The sequence below is a fragment of the Haplochromis burtoni genome, unplaced genomic scaffold (genome assembly GCF_018398535.1).
Source record: "Haplochromis burtoni strain Fernald_Lab_line unplaced genomic scaffold, NCSU_Asbu1 Contig_693, whole genome shotgun sequence".
In the NCBI taxonomy this organism is placed as follows: Eukaryota; Metazoa; Chordata; class Actinopteri; order Cichliformes; family Cichlidae; genus Haplochromis; species Haplochromis burtoni.
In genome coordinates, this window is record NW_024583054.1 from 162,711 (window position 1) to 180,105 (window position 17,395).

A 17,395-nucleotide genomic window follows, 5' to 3' on the forward strand; every position below is an offset into this window, starting at 1 on the left:
AGTATGAAAATACTGCAGGACAAATGAACTCACAACAAGACTGAAGGCCAATAAAACACAAATTGCATGAAGCGCAAAGTAACGTGTTGGATGCAATGGTGTAAAACAAGCCGCCACTGGAGCAGTGGAGATGTGATCTCTGGCTTGACAAATCACGCTTTTCAGTCTGGCAATCTGATGGAAGGGTTAGAGTGGGTCTGGGGGAAGGGTTTGAGTTTGGCAGTTGCCAGTAGAATGGTACTATGGTATTTGTCTGATTACATTGTGATAAGTGCAGAGTTTGGTGGAGGGGGGGTTATTGTAAGGGAGTGTTTTTCAGGAGTTGGACTCACTCTCTTAGTTTCAGTGAAAGGAACTCTTAATGTTTTGCATAAAAGACATGCAATGAATGCATCACTTGTATGAAAAAACACTTCAAAAAAGCTTATTTTGCCCTTTCTGCTTCATTAGTACAAACACCTGTCCAGATTAAAATACAATTTTTACTTCATCATATTTGCATATTCTCCATTATGCATAACCTTGTAATTCTAATGAAAAGACAAAATCTGTCACTGACAGTCAGCAAATATAAAGTATGAATCATGCATCTGAATCCTGTTCAAATTATAACAGGGGGGCTGACTTAACGTAATGGAAGTGTTTTACACATTGTGGGTAAATGCAAAACTGATTCCTCACATTATCACACATTAGTCCTGCTCCTTCCTTGAAAATTTTCCATAACCTCATCTCTGCATCTAAAAATTTCTCTCCAGCTTTCCACTTCCCTTTGATTTTTCATTCTGTATCCCCATATCAAATGTTCTTTCTTCTTGGCCTTCTTTTCCTCTAAACCACCTTGTTGACTGCATTTCCTCCTGTTCACCTTCTTCCTGTTTTCAGCACATTCTTCTCTCTGCTCTTTTTTTTTTCTTCCCCACAATTTCACAATCCTCCAATATGAATGAGTAACCTGGATTCAGTTCTCATCCTCAGGCTACTCTCTGGGATGGTATTTATTTGTCAAAACTGGAGCACACACATAAATACAGCAGCTGAGTATGCACACCGCAGCTTTTGATTTTGCAGTTCCAACACAATATCATGCACAGAGAGGTGCCCCGAATGCAGAAAAAAATATTCCTTTTCCTCATTTTTTTGTGCACTATTATTGTGGAAAATAACTTAGACAGTAAGCACTCGAGTGAACCACTAGCCCTGCAAACGAGGGGACTGAAATAGAAGTTTAAAAGGTTACAGAACCAGTGGAACCAAACACGTAACTTCTGGCAGGTTGATTTAGGGCTGAATTAGTATACATCGGCTACTTGCTGATGAGGCAAAATAGTGTGGATTGTATTACATTTGAGATATGAAATTTTATCGTCCTTACAGCATTGCATTGTGACACACTTTAGCAATATGTTTTGTTTTACCACTCAGAGCGAGGAATACTTAAAATCAGTTGTCTTTAAAGATTACATTTCAAGTAAAGAAAAACAGGGACACAACAACATATGTGAAATGGATCGATTAGGTCCCAATAGTTTTACAATATGTTGTTGCTGCTATTTAAGAAAAGGTGATCTAGTAAGTAAGATCCAGTTTTCGCAGTCATTGTCTAATCTAGAGAAGATTTGAGATAGCTCTTTGGCCGTTACCTTTTCAAAGTAGATGGAATGTCTTCTAACCCCTGTGATTTGGTCTACCTAAACAATCTATACAAAAGCTATACAGCTACTGTACACCAAGCCGTACAATTACAACCATTATCAGGTCAAGGAAATTCAAAAGCACCATCCACCTAAACAGTGTTGTAGACTAGCAGGATTCTCCCCCAGCAGGAAAATACACTTGGCACACTGGAGCATTGTTTAGGAAGTTATCAAGGAACACGGCATAGAGCCCAAGCCATTGATCTGGCCTCTACGCTTTTCAGATTCCAACCCAAACAATCAACTGAGGAACCATCTCAAAACCCACAGAAACCACTCTAAAACATGGCATTCCCGGTGGTCTCATGGATGATCTGATATCGTCGTGTTGGTGTTGTTCCCAGATCATCATGAAAATGTTGTTCCAGGTTCAACATTGCAAGTGACCAATCACATTGTTGTGACGTTATTCTTTTGCGTGCCACGCCATTCGTGCATTTATGAAATTCCAATGTTGCAAGGACAATACTAATTCTGCTTACCGTTTATTAAAGGGTTAGGGTCAGGGTTAAGGTCCGTTGATCGGCGGACAGAGGCGGTTTCTCGCAGCTTAAGTACAGTTTTTTGTTTTACAGGTAACAGCTGATTTGAATCAAGACACAAAGCATGTCATGTTAGTGCAGTTATATGTTATAAAAAAAATTTTTTATAGCATATATTTAGAATGCCTTTTAGGATTTTAGTGTATCGTCTTCAAGCAGCTTCAGTGTTCAAGAACCATGACACAAACCTGGATAAGCAGTGAAAAATGCATGGGTAGTATCTTCAAGTCTTTATGGTAACGACTTTTACCAAAGACCTTACAAAATGTGCAGGATGGAAGTTCGACCAAACAAACAAATGCTATTTGTCTTCTTAAGGATTCCTCAAGACATGTATGAATGAAAAAAAGAAATAAAGGACAAGCATGGAAGACAGCAAGAGGAGAAAAATTGAGAACATTCCTTTACGACATTTTTCTTTTGCCAGCCCACAGTGAAGACAAATGGAGAAAGAAACTGAAACGAATCATTCTCCCTGCAAGAACCTGCAGCAAAGTGTATTGGAGAGAGCAAGCAACAGAAAGAATGATTCAGAGAGAGACTATTATTCATAATGTTTTTATCCATACACTCTCAAAGGGAGGAATTGAAAACCAGGAGGGGGGAACGTTGATAGGAAGATGCAATTCCTCCTACTCTCATTATCTTGGCAGGACCATTAGGGCAGTTAAAAAAAAAAGCTGACAAGTCATAGTTTAAATCCTTTGAACAACCAGTGTGTAAGTGTACAAGTGTACAAAAACTGAACACCTAACATGTTAGTGCTGGGTGTGTTGTTAATCAGTTTTGGATAAACATGGCACTACGATCTGTTCATGGTTTAGGTACAGGATATATATTTAGTTTTTACAGCCATAACTGAATGCTGACCTCAAATGTCTCAAATCAACAAACTGACCTTTAATTTCAAACTGTAGAGTGTTCTAGACCAGTGGTTCTCAAACTGTGGTTGGTGGGCTCCCTCTAGTGGTACGCGGGAAGTCTCCAAAAGATTTTTAAGATAAACTATTCCATGTTCTCATTGAGGGATTTTTGAAAAATTAAAACGTACCGCTCTGTTATCACTTCCAACATAAATGAAGACAGGAAACTAAACAGTAGTGACGTTTGTAGGGTTACAGAAGTTGGGCTAGCTGGTACATAATGATGTGCTAGCTGTAGCTAACTACACAGCTAAGGTTAACATAATATAAACACAATAGCACAGTGAAGCTGTAGGATGAAAACGTAGGATGAAAGCTCAGTTTTTAAAACATCGTAAGGTTTTAAAAACTGAGCTTTAAAATAAACAGTTGTAATACACACCAAGGCCAACAGTGATCACTGCCTTTTTTAGGGGCTTGTTCATGTTAAATAGAACAAGATACAAAGCATTAAAACATATTAAAAACACAACAGCCTTGATAAACGCAGAGTAGTTTTGACCCATAAGCAGGATTCATACGTCATCACTTAGAGACCGGATATCCCACCTGCTGTGAATGTTTTAATGCAGTACAGTTGTTATTATTATTATCACTTGCCACGTCTTGTTTATGACAGTTGACTACACTATTGTAATGTTATTACTTTCTAAACATTACTTTACTAAAATGTTTATTTTATATGCAGGTTGAAGTCTGTTTAAGTTCATTTTCAGCATGAAAGTAGGATATAGCCTATATCAAATATTCATAGTCCAGGCAGCCACTGCTGTTTAAGTAGAAAGGCTTTAAGAAAATTTTCATGCACTAAAGAGGGTGTAAATTAAGCAGCATTTACAGAGTAAGGGGAGGTGGAACAGATAAAAATACATGAGCAGAGGAGGAAGAAATGAATTAAATAATACTATATACAGAGGGCAAAACAGGAAGCCAGAAGGAGAGTAGGGATTCAGCAAAAAAGAAGAGCTGTAGATGAGAAGACAACAAGATGAGATAATGTGTAAGACACATATTTTTTTAGTGATATTTTCTTTAAAATAAAGTGCTCAGAGACTTAGTTGAACAAAATAAATGTTTTGATTTAAAAAGAATCAGAATATGAGAGAGAAGTGAGAATAGCAGAAAGAAGAGTTAAAAGCAAGAGGCAGGGAAGCAGGTTGTCGTTAAGCTCTACTTTGACAGTTCTATTATGAAGAAAGATGAGCAGTAGAAAAGTGGAATTTGAGCAAATCACTCTTTTCTTTTCCTATCCACTTCTCTCTCACACTTTTCTCCATTTCCTCTTCCTTCTCTTTCTTTATTTCTCTCTTCTACTAAGCTCTCTTTTCTTATTCTTTTTCACCATCTCTATTGCTGTGCATGTGCTGATCTCCTAAACGAAAAAGTTCTATGTTCTTCACCTTATGCGTGACTACATTTTATCTTTCAATTACCAGTAATCCCTCTCGTCACTCACCCTTTCTATTTTTGTTTGTTTGTTTGTTTGTTTGTTTCTCCAGTCAGTATTGAAATATGAGAAGTTAAGTGACACTTTTCCAAAGAATCAAGAAGATACTGCAAACAAATCCATTGCCTGTTGTACTGATTGGAAGTGCCAGTCTGTGTAGTGTAAACGTGATTCCCCTCAATAAAACCTCCTAAGAAATCTGCAGTGTTCTACCTCTTGCTTATTTGCTTTTGTAATTTTAAACACCAACTTCTCTCCCCTCTTTGAGTCATTTACTCGTTTGTTTTCAATCAGTTTTAAAGTTTCAATCTCCTTGTGTTTCAGTGACTCTTAAGCTGCTTTTTGGGGGGATAATTTCTCTGTTCAAATCCAGTTCTTCAGTGTTTCGCACTGTTCTTTGATCTTGTACTTGATAAAACTAAGTACTTGTACTTGACCAAGCTATTTTATAACTCATGGCTTACTTCATAGTTTAACTGTTAACCTGTTTTACATTGAATGGATAATGATCTACCACATAAACATTATGCATGTGAATTTTTTTTTCTCTTTTTGTACTGCTTTTGGAAATATGATAAGCAACCATTAAAAAATAACTTCAGACTCCACACTAGACCATTATTTAGAGTTATTCTAAAAATATAATCATTGGGATGTTTATTCCTGCAGTTTTACAAAATAAACTTTGAAAGCATACAATCAAAGCAAAGCCAAACAGGGGCAACACTGTTTTCCATTCAGTGGACAGATTTATTATTTATTTCTCTCAGGTAAACCCCAAATTCATGTGGTGCTACTATAAGTGGTGAAGCAATTTTCAAGACCATTTATTAGACTAAAAATGTAAAAGTGTGTTGATACAACTTTTAAATGCCTAACCTTTTTGTTTTTAGCAGTAAAGCCAGTTAACTAATATTATTCAGTGACTGGGAAGTTTAAAGTGAGTTTTATCTTTGGTTATGTATAATTTCTGATATTTTCTGCATCTTGATATTGACTCAAAATACTGATGAAAATATCATCAATAATATTAAGAATGATGAATGATTTGTAAAGTCCATAAGCAGCTTGACGGTAAAAATACAATAAGACCTTAGAGACCTTCAGACGCGTTTATGCTGAGTAAAATTTCCATACTGCCATAGCTGATGCGTGAAAGCACCATTTTGTGTAATGGGGAGACACAGGTGGCATCTGACAAACCTGTACTGTGCTATGCCCTGGGATGAGAGCACATTGTGTGGTCAGTAAACCTTTGGGTGCTTTCACATAGCAATCCACTTTAATAAACGTCCTTCTGTTTTCTCTCACCATGCTTTCCTCTTTTCCTTTGTCTTTCAAAGTCTTTTGTTCTCTGTATCCATATCACTTTATATTTTTTAATTCTGCCATACCTTCTCCATTTTTTGCAAATGAACTATCCATTTCCTTACCTCTCACCAAAGGCATCTTGTTTCTCCAGCTGGTATCTTTTATCTTCAACTGTCTGCATCTTTCTTAGATTAAACTGACTTATAGACAGACTTTTTTCTTGTAGTGTACCACACAACAAACATACTGTTATAATCCGAGTGAGTGTCTGGTATGTTTCTGTCTCGAGTTCAGTCGCTCACTATGCTCTTTCCCCAACAATGTCACCAAAATCTTCTACTTGGTAGGACTGCTGAGGGAGAAAGCGCATGCATGGGCTGAAGCATATTTGTGTTTTCATCCTATCACTCTGCCGTCATTCACTGGGCTCACACCGCCAAGTTCAGCTTGTCCTAGGTCACAGTTTCCTTCCACATATAGCTTTGCAAAAACTGCATAAAAAGCACTTGCAGCAACAAAAACACAATATTCCAGAAACACGCTTTGCCGATCAGATCAGCTGTTTGTAACACTTCCTACATCCATCAGCACGAACTATCGCATGTCCGCCATGACCTGCCCGAAACCGGAAGTGACGTCATTTTGCGGAAATGTCGTTTTTTAGCATCAGGGCCTTATGAGCCTATCTGGTCGTTAAGTGATGACGTGACAAATCCTACTTCCGGGCCTAAAGTAGTCTGCGTTTAATATGGCTTTTGTGTTGTTAACATGTTTAATGTTTTGTATTTTCTTCTATTTAATCTCAAAAATCACTGTTGACCTCCCTCGGCTTTTATTACCGCTGATAATTTATTTAAGCTCAGTTTTTAAAACCTTAGGATGTAACTACAGCCCAGCCCATGCAGCAGTATATGAATGACTAACCTCGTATTGTGGATGGATTATCTCAGTTGTTCTCCTGGCTGAAGTTTGGTCCTTTTACAGCATCCTGCCATGCGATTACATTTGTTCCTGACCACCGAGAACACTCACGTTAACTTTTATCGAGTGGAAAAAAAGTTAGCTTGTTTATATTATGCTGAATGTTAAACTCAATTGTTACACCTGGTAGAGCAGAACGCTGATCATTTTATTAAAGATGAAAGACTTTAGACAGTTTTTCAACTCTCAGTAATGCCATAGTGATCGTTTGATGTATGGACCTGCAGCGGAGTTTAGGCCCAGACACGGCTAGTGACATATGTTAAAAAAACAAAAACGATTTTTTGCAATTTATGTAATTACTATGCACTTAATGCAGACATATTATTAAAATTTGGGTTATAATGGTTGTATTGATGTATATCAACTTGAAATGCTCCCAAAAATGGCACTACAACATGTAAAAATATAATATAAGCTCTGGCGGACTTGGTTCTATGGTAGGTCTTAAAGGGTTAAGGAACAAAATTGATGGAATAATGAATGCAAAAAATTGAAGTTAGATTTCCATGCACAATAAAAGGCTAATACCTGGAAAGTATCTAATTAGCAATTGAATCATGTTTCATCATGCCAGTTATCTCAAACACGCTGCCGATAAAATCAAAGCATACGTGGATAGAAAAATACACAATGAAACGCTATCAGTCATGGATTGGTCTACCCAGAGCTCAGACCTTAACATTATTGAGGTACTCTGGAAAAGAAAGCCGACATTTAAAGAAAAACTTTGGAATATCTTCAAGACATCTAGAGAAGTATTACTGCTGACTTCTTAAAGAACTCAAAAGAAAACTTGCCTAAGAGTTTTCAGGTTATGTTGAAGAAGGACAAGTTATTTTGTTGTATCATAACTTTTACAACATGGTAAATGGTAAATGGCCTGCATTTGTATAGCGCTTTTCTAGTCCCTAAGGACCCCAAAGCGCTTCACACTACATTCAGTCATTCACCCATTCACACACACATAACATCTAGAAGAAGACGCAAACTCACCCTCACATGAGAGGAAATTGGTTTGGATTTTGAGGAGCAACCCAGGACCTACCAAGACTAAAGGAAACTGCTGAAACAGCAGTGTCACTGTCAACAGTGAAGGGAGTTTCACATTACCATGGACTAAAGAAGTTTCTGTCACTTTCAAACTGAGACTAGCCACAATAACAAAAGGCATCTTTGGGAGAGTAAAGGTGAGGCTTTCAAACCTAAGAGCACTGTACCAACTGTCAAGCGCTGTGGTAGTAGTAGCATCATGCTGTGAGGCTGGTCAGTGATACCAGTACGTTCCACAATGAGGATGGAATGATGTATTTAGAGTTCAAATTAAAAGTCATAAATTACCTTAACATTCATGGGCGTGATGAGTGTATGTCAAGTTCTGACCACAATTTAATTTCCCATTTACCTACCAAAAGATAAAGAAATAAGGGTTGGTTCAAGAATTTTGCACAAGATGTATATTGGTCTTTTGCAACCTTAATAGGAGCTACGAGAAGTAACTTAAAGTTCAATCTGTCTCACTCCTGCTAGTTAGTTATGGGAACTCTCTTGTGTATAATTTATGTGTAATGCAAAAGTATCTGTAAGGAAGTTCACTGCCTGGAGTAGATTGCCTAAAATTCTATGAAATATAGAGTTAACTGAAGAGGGCAAGGACAAACTATAGCACCACCCCAAAAGTTAGCACAATAGTTTTACATCACTAAATGGATATTCTAATTCATTTTAGTGTGCGACATCACTAAATGGTGTACATTCAGGTCATATAAGAATAAAAGAAATACCTTTAATATACCTATTAATATAATTTTAAGGTGCAAGGTAAGCACTCCATAAATGTACGAAGATAACTGATGGGATGTGGAGGGTGTATAATAAAGGCCAACTTAGATAATTACAAGGTAGGAATCCAAACTATTGCAGCTTTTTACTGCAGGTGTCTTTGTGAAGGCTCTGGGGTGTGCATATCTGTGTGTGTGTGTGTGTGTGTGTGTGTGTGTGTGTGTGTGTGTGTGTGTGTGTGTGTGTGTGTGTGTGTGTGTGTGTGTGTGTGTGTGTGTGTGTGTGTGTGTGTGTGCATTCAGACAAATCTGACATTCTTGTCTCCTGCTAAATGAAGGTTGAAAATGAATGAATGTTGTTGATCTTGAAATACTGCCATGATTGATGATGATCATTACTCTTTTTATGTATGCACTCTTTTTATGTTGTAGATTTAAGAGTTAAGTTTGGGGCTAAGTGAAGATACATAGCAAATCATAAAGCACATCTAAAGAATATTACCCTGCTTATCTTCAGTAGTAGCATCACAACACAGTCTCTGAAACATTTTATAAACTCCCCAACCTCTGAGTGTGCCCTTGTTCTATAGTAATGCAGAGAGGAACTCAATAATTTCAGGAACTGATTAGAGAAAGATTTGCATAATTAATTTGTCCCATTGAACAACATGTGAAAATGGCTGCAGTCCTTACTCCAATCCACTATTTAAATAAAAGCCCTCAGCATCATTCATCTGACACAATAGTATTGCATTTGTGTGGAAAGCGTGCGTATTTGATGAAATAGCAGAGGAAGGGAGGTAGAAAACACTCATCCTCAAATTAGACTTTGCATCATTAGCCTTTGAGGATTAACTCTTTTGCCATGCCCCCCCCCACCACCACCACCACCAGATCATTTAAATATTTATTGCCTTGTAAATACCTCTATAACATCCAACTGCAGACAGGAAAGAAAAGGCATTGATTGGTTTGGTGAGAAATGAGTATGAACAAAGCTCTAGAGGCAACGTGATTATATGTACAAATTTAATCATGAAATTGCACTGGGGATGAATCAGCTAATGCAAGAAACTGAATCTAAACATTCCATAGCAGTTCCTAGAAGCCAAACACATCAGTGACTTCAGACAAAACATGCAAAGACTAAATATGACAGAAGGGTTAAGAAGATAAGATAACATAAGCTAATATCAGATAAGCCAGTGATAGACTTTTTGCATTGTTAAGTATGTGTGTAATCTGTTTGGGTGTGAGTAAAGTAAATTTCTTCATGAAAAGGTGAATGCGAGGTGAAAACTCTCCTCGTTGTGTCTGTTTCTTTCACCTAGCTGAGATCCAAATACAATGTAAGCCAAACATCCAAATATCATGATCACACATCAAAATGATAATCAAAATTCTATGTGCATTTACAGATAAGCTACCTGGAAGTAGTATATATTATATTTGTCTTTGTTTGATATCAGTCAGAATGTGGATGACCAGAAAACAGAATAAGAACCCAGCCTTCTTAGGAGTAATGTCACATATTCCAGTGTAAACAAATCAATGCATAAAAAAATAGAAGCTTCTGTTTACGCATTCATTTATATTCAGCACTGAAAATGATTTCCCAAGTTCATAGGCAATCACAAAATATGTTGTTGTTTTTTTTCTTCTCAGCACAGAGACAAAGTTAAACATTAGTTCAGGCCAATTCAAGATCAGTTCGCAATCCTCAGAGATTAGGTGATCTAAATGATAGGAAGCATGAGATGATGACTCAGCTGATGCACATCCAACTGATAAATGTCATATAGGGCACATTTTTAGCCTACCAACATTTGCTGTGCATCCACAAGATGCTTTACAACTAACCTTTATCCCAGTACCTCCTTTCATTCATGTCCTTGCTATTTCTCTCATAGCTTCAGTCTTTACATATGCACAGAGAAGGGTGCTCACTTCAATAACAAAGCCAGGGTTTTTAAGTATATTAAAGTAAAAAGGACACAAAAAGTGCCATCTATGTGTGTTAAAGCCAGTGTTGGGACTACAGTAACTACGTTATTATTGTGGTAACGAGCACGGTAACTAGTTATTATGCCAGAATCAGGAACGCGTTAGTCGTTACTGGGATTTAGATAGGGTCGTTACTCGTTACTTCGTGTGGTGGCTATCGCGGAGCTTCCACAGATTCAGTAACATTAGCAAGTGGTGGAGGCAGCAGGTGGATGAAGGAAAAGGGACGCAGAAGGAAAAGAGACCCGAGGCGGCCGCCGGTCCAAGTGTGAACTGAACTTCAGGTAAGAAGTTATGACCTGCAGTCTCTCTGGGTCAGATATGAACCAAGTTTAGGTGGAGTTTATTTTCGTTATGCTGACTTTTTCCGTACTGCGTGCTAGCTAGCATGACGGAGTTTCTATACAGCTGGGTGGGTGCTATGAAGTTAATGATGTTGAACTTTATTTTGTTCATAAGTTATTAGAGTTGCCAACCGTCCCGTCTGGTATTCAGAGAAAATATTACGCGTTTCTTATTGAGGTGAAAAGGAACAGTTTGTCCCGTAATTCAGCTACAATGAAAAAGGCACAAAGCTGGAGTTATTCTGTGTCTTTGCTGCACAGCTGCCTCTTCTTCTCTCATTCTCCCCCCTCCCTCTCCCGTTTCTACTTCAATCATGAAACTGATCAATGATCAGCTGATCGGCTCTCTTGTTTGTTTATCGCCCACTTTGCGCCGAAAGAGGAAACCAGCGGATGTCGCGCTAAACAACAGCAGCACTTTTAAGCTTGATCAGCTGTTGTTAGAATTTATTTAATATTAATTTCTAGTATCAGCTGATGTTTGCTGGAGCCACAGCTGCAAAAAAGCTGCTGGTCATGATATGGTTTGGTTATCTGGTGAGAGGGAAACATGAAGATGAAACCAGGAGATGTCCTTACTGGATCATCAGAGCTGAACAGGTGATGGAGAAACAGGTTTACCTTTTAGGTGACATGAATGAGTTGAAGGGAAGTTATGAACTGTTTCTGAGAGACAAATAACACCAGGATCCTTTTTAGGTAGCTGACAGCTGGTAACTGTGCAGGGGCGGGTCTAGCAAAGTTTTGCCAGGGGGCCAGGTAGGGCATTAACAGGGAAAGGGGGGCACAAAGAAATACTTTTCTTTCTTATTCTCATTTAAATATCTAGCTTTTATTAAATAATTATCTGAATCTTACAACCAAAGTTTTTATCTGATGTACAACATATAGAAATCATACATATACAAGACTGTACATCACTGTCACAACAGTGTTTGTTTTCATTCAAAGGCTTTATGATTTTCCTATAATGGTGGGCCGGTCTCTAGTCAAAATGCCCGGGCCAATTTTCTGTCCCAGTCCAGCCCTGTAAGCAGCTCATCTGCAGTCTGGTGTTACCTACATCTTCCTATTCAGAAGGCAGAATTTCCGAGTTCTGAGTACAATCGAAAGCACCACGACTGCAGTTTTTGTGTTGGATGTAAAAGGCGCACATGACGCTGTGACGTAGGCTAGAATCATGGCAGCAGTCAATGACGGTCCAGGCGTGGGATTTCTCTCGTGGAAATATGCACATTATCTTTTCCTTTCTATTGGTAGGTGGCACAGTGCACTTGTGGCAAGTAAGCAAGCTAGAAGACTGGCAAAGTTATGGAAGCAACACATTAACAAGAGAATTCTGAGTAAAACCAAAGTTACTTTCCCTAGTAACTAGTTACTTTGAAAGTAACGAGTAACTTGAAGTAACTGAGTTACTTTTGAGAGAAGTAACTAGTAATGTAACTAAGTTACTATTTTAAAGTAACTTACCCAACACTGGTTAAAGCACTAAGAGCTACTTGAAGACTTCTTCTTCTTCTAATGAAGACAGGTGGTATATTTCAAAGGTAATCAGGACGTCCACTGTGGCTGAAATGCAGCAAGAAGTTTACCTGGTGAGCAGCTACAGAAACACAACATATGTAAGTTAAAACATACCAGTATAAGAGTGGCATCTTTATGTTCACTATTATAGTTCTAATTATTATTAAGGGTGGAGTGCCCACTCAGGGTCAGGGACAAGTTGTTGCCCCAAGTGGGTGAGTTTAAGTATCTTGGGGTCTTGTTCACAAGTGACAGGAGAAGGGAGCGGGAGATCGACAGACGGATTGGTGCTGTGGCTGCAGTGATACGGACGCTGTACCGGTCTGCCGTGGTGAAGAGAGAGCTGAGTGTAAAAGCGAAGCTCTCAATTTACCCATCGATCTATGTCCCTACCCTCACCTATGGTCATGAGCTGTGGATACAAGCAGCAGAAATGAGCTTCCTAAAAAGGGTGGATGGCCTCTCTCTTAGAGATAGGGTGGGAAGTTCAGCTATCCGGGAGGGGCTCAGAGTAGAGCTGCTGCTCCTCCACATCGAAAGGAGCCAGTTGGATATTTAGTGATGATTCAAACAAAATCCCATCCTAGATATAAATGTTGGGGACCCTTAAGTTACATATGTATACATTCATTTAACTTCACACATTCATAACACCACATTTCCTGGGTGATGATGAAATGAACATAATATATAGGAAAAGCAAAAATAACTTGGATTTATAATATTTTTTTTAATACAGAGGCACGGTGGTTAGCACTGTTTCCTAACTGGAAACTCTAAATTGCCCATAGGTGTAAATGTGGGAGTGAATGTGAGTGCTGATGGCTGTCTGTGTCTATGGCTGTACCCTGCCTCTAAGACAGCTGGGATAGGCTCCATGAATGAATGGATGGATGTTAATAACAATAAAGTATGTGTGATGGTGCCATGTAACTTTCCTTCAGATTGGCCCACACAATCATTATAGTAAAATGAAATATGTAACTGGGGTGCTATTATTTACATTACGCACACAACCTGGCACATGACTGTCCAGAGGAGAAAACTTTTGGTGAGACAACCTTTAGGTTTTATGCTCTGTAATGTCAGGATGTAATGTCCTGTTATTTAGTTAACAGAATAATTAATTCTCAAAGATCATTTCTGAGTCCAAAACCATAATGAATGAAACGTTCAGTGCAAATGACCCAATCCATCTTTTGCCTTAAGTGTGTTTAGAAATGTGGAAAAATCATCAAAATGATTTAAATATTTAACAAAGCAATTAATTGTAGAGTACAGTATACATTTGAAGGCAATGGTAATAGACAAATACAGCCAAAAAAAAACCTCATGTGTATCTGACATCGACCAGTTAGCTGGGTGCCTAATTCTTCTTTTATTACTCTTCCAACTTCCCTTTCCCCTGCTAACCCTCGCTTTGAACCCTATTTTGCTCCTCTTTGTTTCCTTGCCTATCTAATCCATCCTACTTTCCACTAACTCCACTCTCTGCACAAGACATCTTAGAAAAAAATATCTGCTTATTTCTCAGAAGGCCTTGAAAGTTTCAGTGCACAAGATTAAAGAAAATGATCCCATGAAAATCTAACAAACAATCTGTGTGTACGTGTGTGTGTGTGTGTGTGTGTGTGTGTGTGTGTGTGTGTGTGTGTGTATACTTCTGAGAGTGATTGCTTACTATTCAGATATGTAAGTATATAGACTTGGCCTAGACAGTAGGCAGTTTTTATGCCCAGACAGATCTCTAGATGTGCAGACACTCACAAATGCACAGACTGTATCAAAGGATCAATGGCCAAGGCTACTGTATGTATAATATATAAAACATCAGTTAACAAAGGACAGTTTCAGGCAACCCAACAGAATATAGAAGAGAGTTGGTCTGCAGTCATGGAGATCATGATCATTACCTTGTGACAAGATATAGAGATTATTACACCTGTCTTTCATGTGGTGTCCATGTTCATATCCGGTCATGTAGTTAAGCTACATTTAATAATAGAAACATATTTTGGTTTGTTGTCTGTTTTTACTCTTTTGCTAAAGAGGCAATGGATTGTAGGACAAAAATGCCAAAAATTGTATCACAATGTCTATTTAGTTGTTTTTCTAGTGTATTAGATTATATTCCAGTTTACACTTTCTGAACCTTTCATCCAGGTTTGGTGACCCTTTGTTTTTTATCCGTCCTTCAGTATTACTCTTGTCCTAAAGCCTTTTAAAGTTTATTGTAGGTCTAATTTTTACCAAAATATTCAACATACTGAATATCAACTCTGCACTCATAGATTGTTGCTTCTCCACTGTTCATGCATGAAAAGAAGCCTGTATTTAATGGTCTCGTAATGCCATCTAGTGGAGACTTAGTCACACAGGATGCCAAACAGAAACAACACTGATAACACCAGAGAATAACTAGATCCACATGATAAAATAGCCATAATTTATTTCCCCTCAACTTTCTTTCAGCAATCAGTTTTGAAATCTTCATGACTAATGAAGATGGCAAATATTAAAAAACCAACATGTACATCTGAAAACAAAATTCAACTTTGATTAATTAGAAACACATTTTATTCAAAGAACCTAAACTTTATGCACACATCCACAACCTATATCAATAATTTATTTGTTTGTTTCTTTCATGACAGAGTTTAAAGTTGCATTTTTGGCTGTAATCTTAGGAAACTTGCACTAGGAAGATCACCATTCACCACTGACATTTAATCTATATTTAATTTAGGCTTGCCCTTGCTTAGAGATTTCTTGAAGTCCACTGCTGCATATGTTGAAATCCTCCTTAGTTGTACTTCAAAAAATAATAATCTACTGTCACTAATTTTAAGTTTTATTGAAAATAACATGACTGTAATTTTTTAAAACTAAGTTATGCCAAGGCAAAGTCTCAAGGCTGGACTCAAATGCTGGACACACATTAAAAGTTCAACAGGTTTACTGTAGGAAATGAAGGAAAACATGTTGATTAAACGGGTGTGGAGTGTTTGGGAATGAGGGGCAGGATGGGAAATCTACAGATCTTTTTCTCCACTAGACTAGAAGCATCTGTGCAGAGGGGGAAAAGGTGGGTCCAAGTTCTAATACTGATCCAAACAACAAGGCAAAACCACAGAGTAAGACAAGGCTAACCACACTATCACAGTTCAGTTGTCTGGCATTATATGAGATATTTCTTCAGTGTTAAACAGCAGACAGGAAATGCCAATTGCACATAGATGAGTTAACTGCTAACAGCTTCCAAGTGTGTAAGTCAGGAGGGCGGGGCCTCCTTCAGGAAATCCACATGTGAAACAGGCAAGCAGAGTTAATTCACTCACACTGACAGAGAGAAAACCAAGGAAGACAAATGGATAGAAAACAGTAGGTTGGTACAGGAGGACAAGAGGAACATTAGAGTCAAAAGGGAGAATAATTCAGGGATGCTCACTGGCTAGTGATTGACAAATTATTGAGGTCACCTGATACAAGACGTGAGAGGAGGTTGAGGCAGCTGGGAAGGGGTCTGCATTGCACGTGGCAGACAGTTGTTGTCGTAGGCCATGCCCTCTGTTCAAAGTTGGTTGTTCACAGTGGGCATAGATGGTCTCGCTTACTCCTTTTTCAAACAATCAGTCTCTTCGGTTCAAAATGGGAAGGTTGGCATCGTCGAAAGAATGACCTTTATCCTTTAGGTGGAGATGTACAGCTGAATCTTGTCCTGTCAAGATTGCTTTTTTATGTTGCGCCATGCATTTAGAAACTTAGTATGCCTCGAACCGATACCATGACTTCATCAGGCAACATTAATAATGTGCAAAACTGTGCAATGCTTTAACAATGAAATTGTGTTTTTATATGAGGGAAATATACATAAGAGACCACTATACATTAGATCCCTGATGTAATTCTGTCCCCACCTTGAACCCATTGCACCTTTTCTTGAACATTATATTACTTGGATTATATTACATTATAAAAATAATAAGATGCATTACTCATTTCTACAGTAAGAGGTATATTTACACACATCCAATATCCAATAAATGATGTTGTCTGCAATGCACCAGAGACAGATGATACGCACCATAAACACTGCAATAGTCCATCAACAAATTCAAAACACTGAATAGAATTATATCAACAGAAATGCTAGGAATTTGTTTTTAGATTAACAACGAACAGCCTTTAAATTAAGCACCACATAAAGTGTTTTAAATGAAATTATAATATTTTTGTTTAAACTGGCTGTTGCCAACAGGATTTATGAAGGGTTTTCGATTAAAATAAAGACATAATATCTTCAGCAAACATGATATTTAGGAAACGTGTTCATTGAGTGGGACAGTAGCCAGGTGGATTCTCTGCAACAACACAATGTGAATATCTTGATCCAGTGAGGAAATACTGCCCGACAAACATGAAAAAGTACATTGAAGTGGATGGGCTACAGGAGCAGAGGAATACATCAGTTTCCACTCCTGTCAGCAAAGAACAGAAACAATTTGAACTGGTTCATCCAAAACTGGAGTAAGATTAGAAATCATTACCTGGTCTAATAAGTCTGGGTTTGAACTGTGAAATTTGAAACATAAGGTCCAATTTTGGTGTGCACACAACCAGGGGCAGAGCGTGGGGGTTAAGCCCGTGTTGTTTTGTCAGAAGCCCGGGGTCTTTTGGAGTGTAATTTTTTCATAGTTAGATGCCTGGCTGACAACTGTTTAAAACACAAAGTACACACAATAGTCGAAGCACATAGTGCACACTGTCGGAATTTACGACTGTGCGTGAATCCCCCCTGATATTGGTATGATCCGAGCTCAGGCACTAAGCGACTGAGCGAG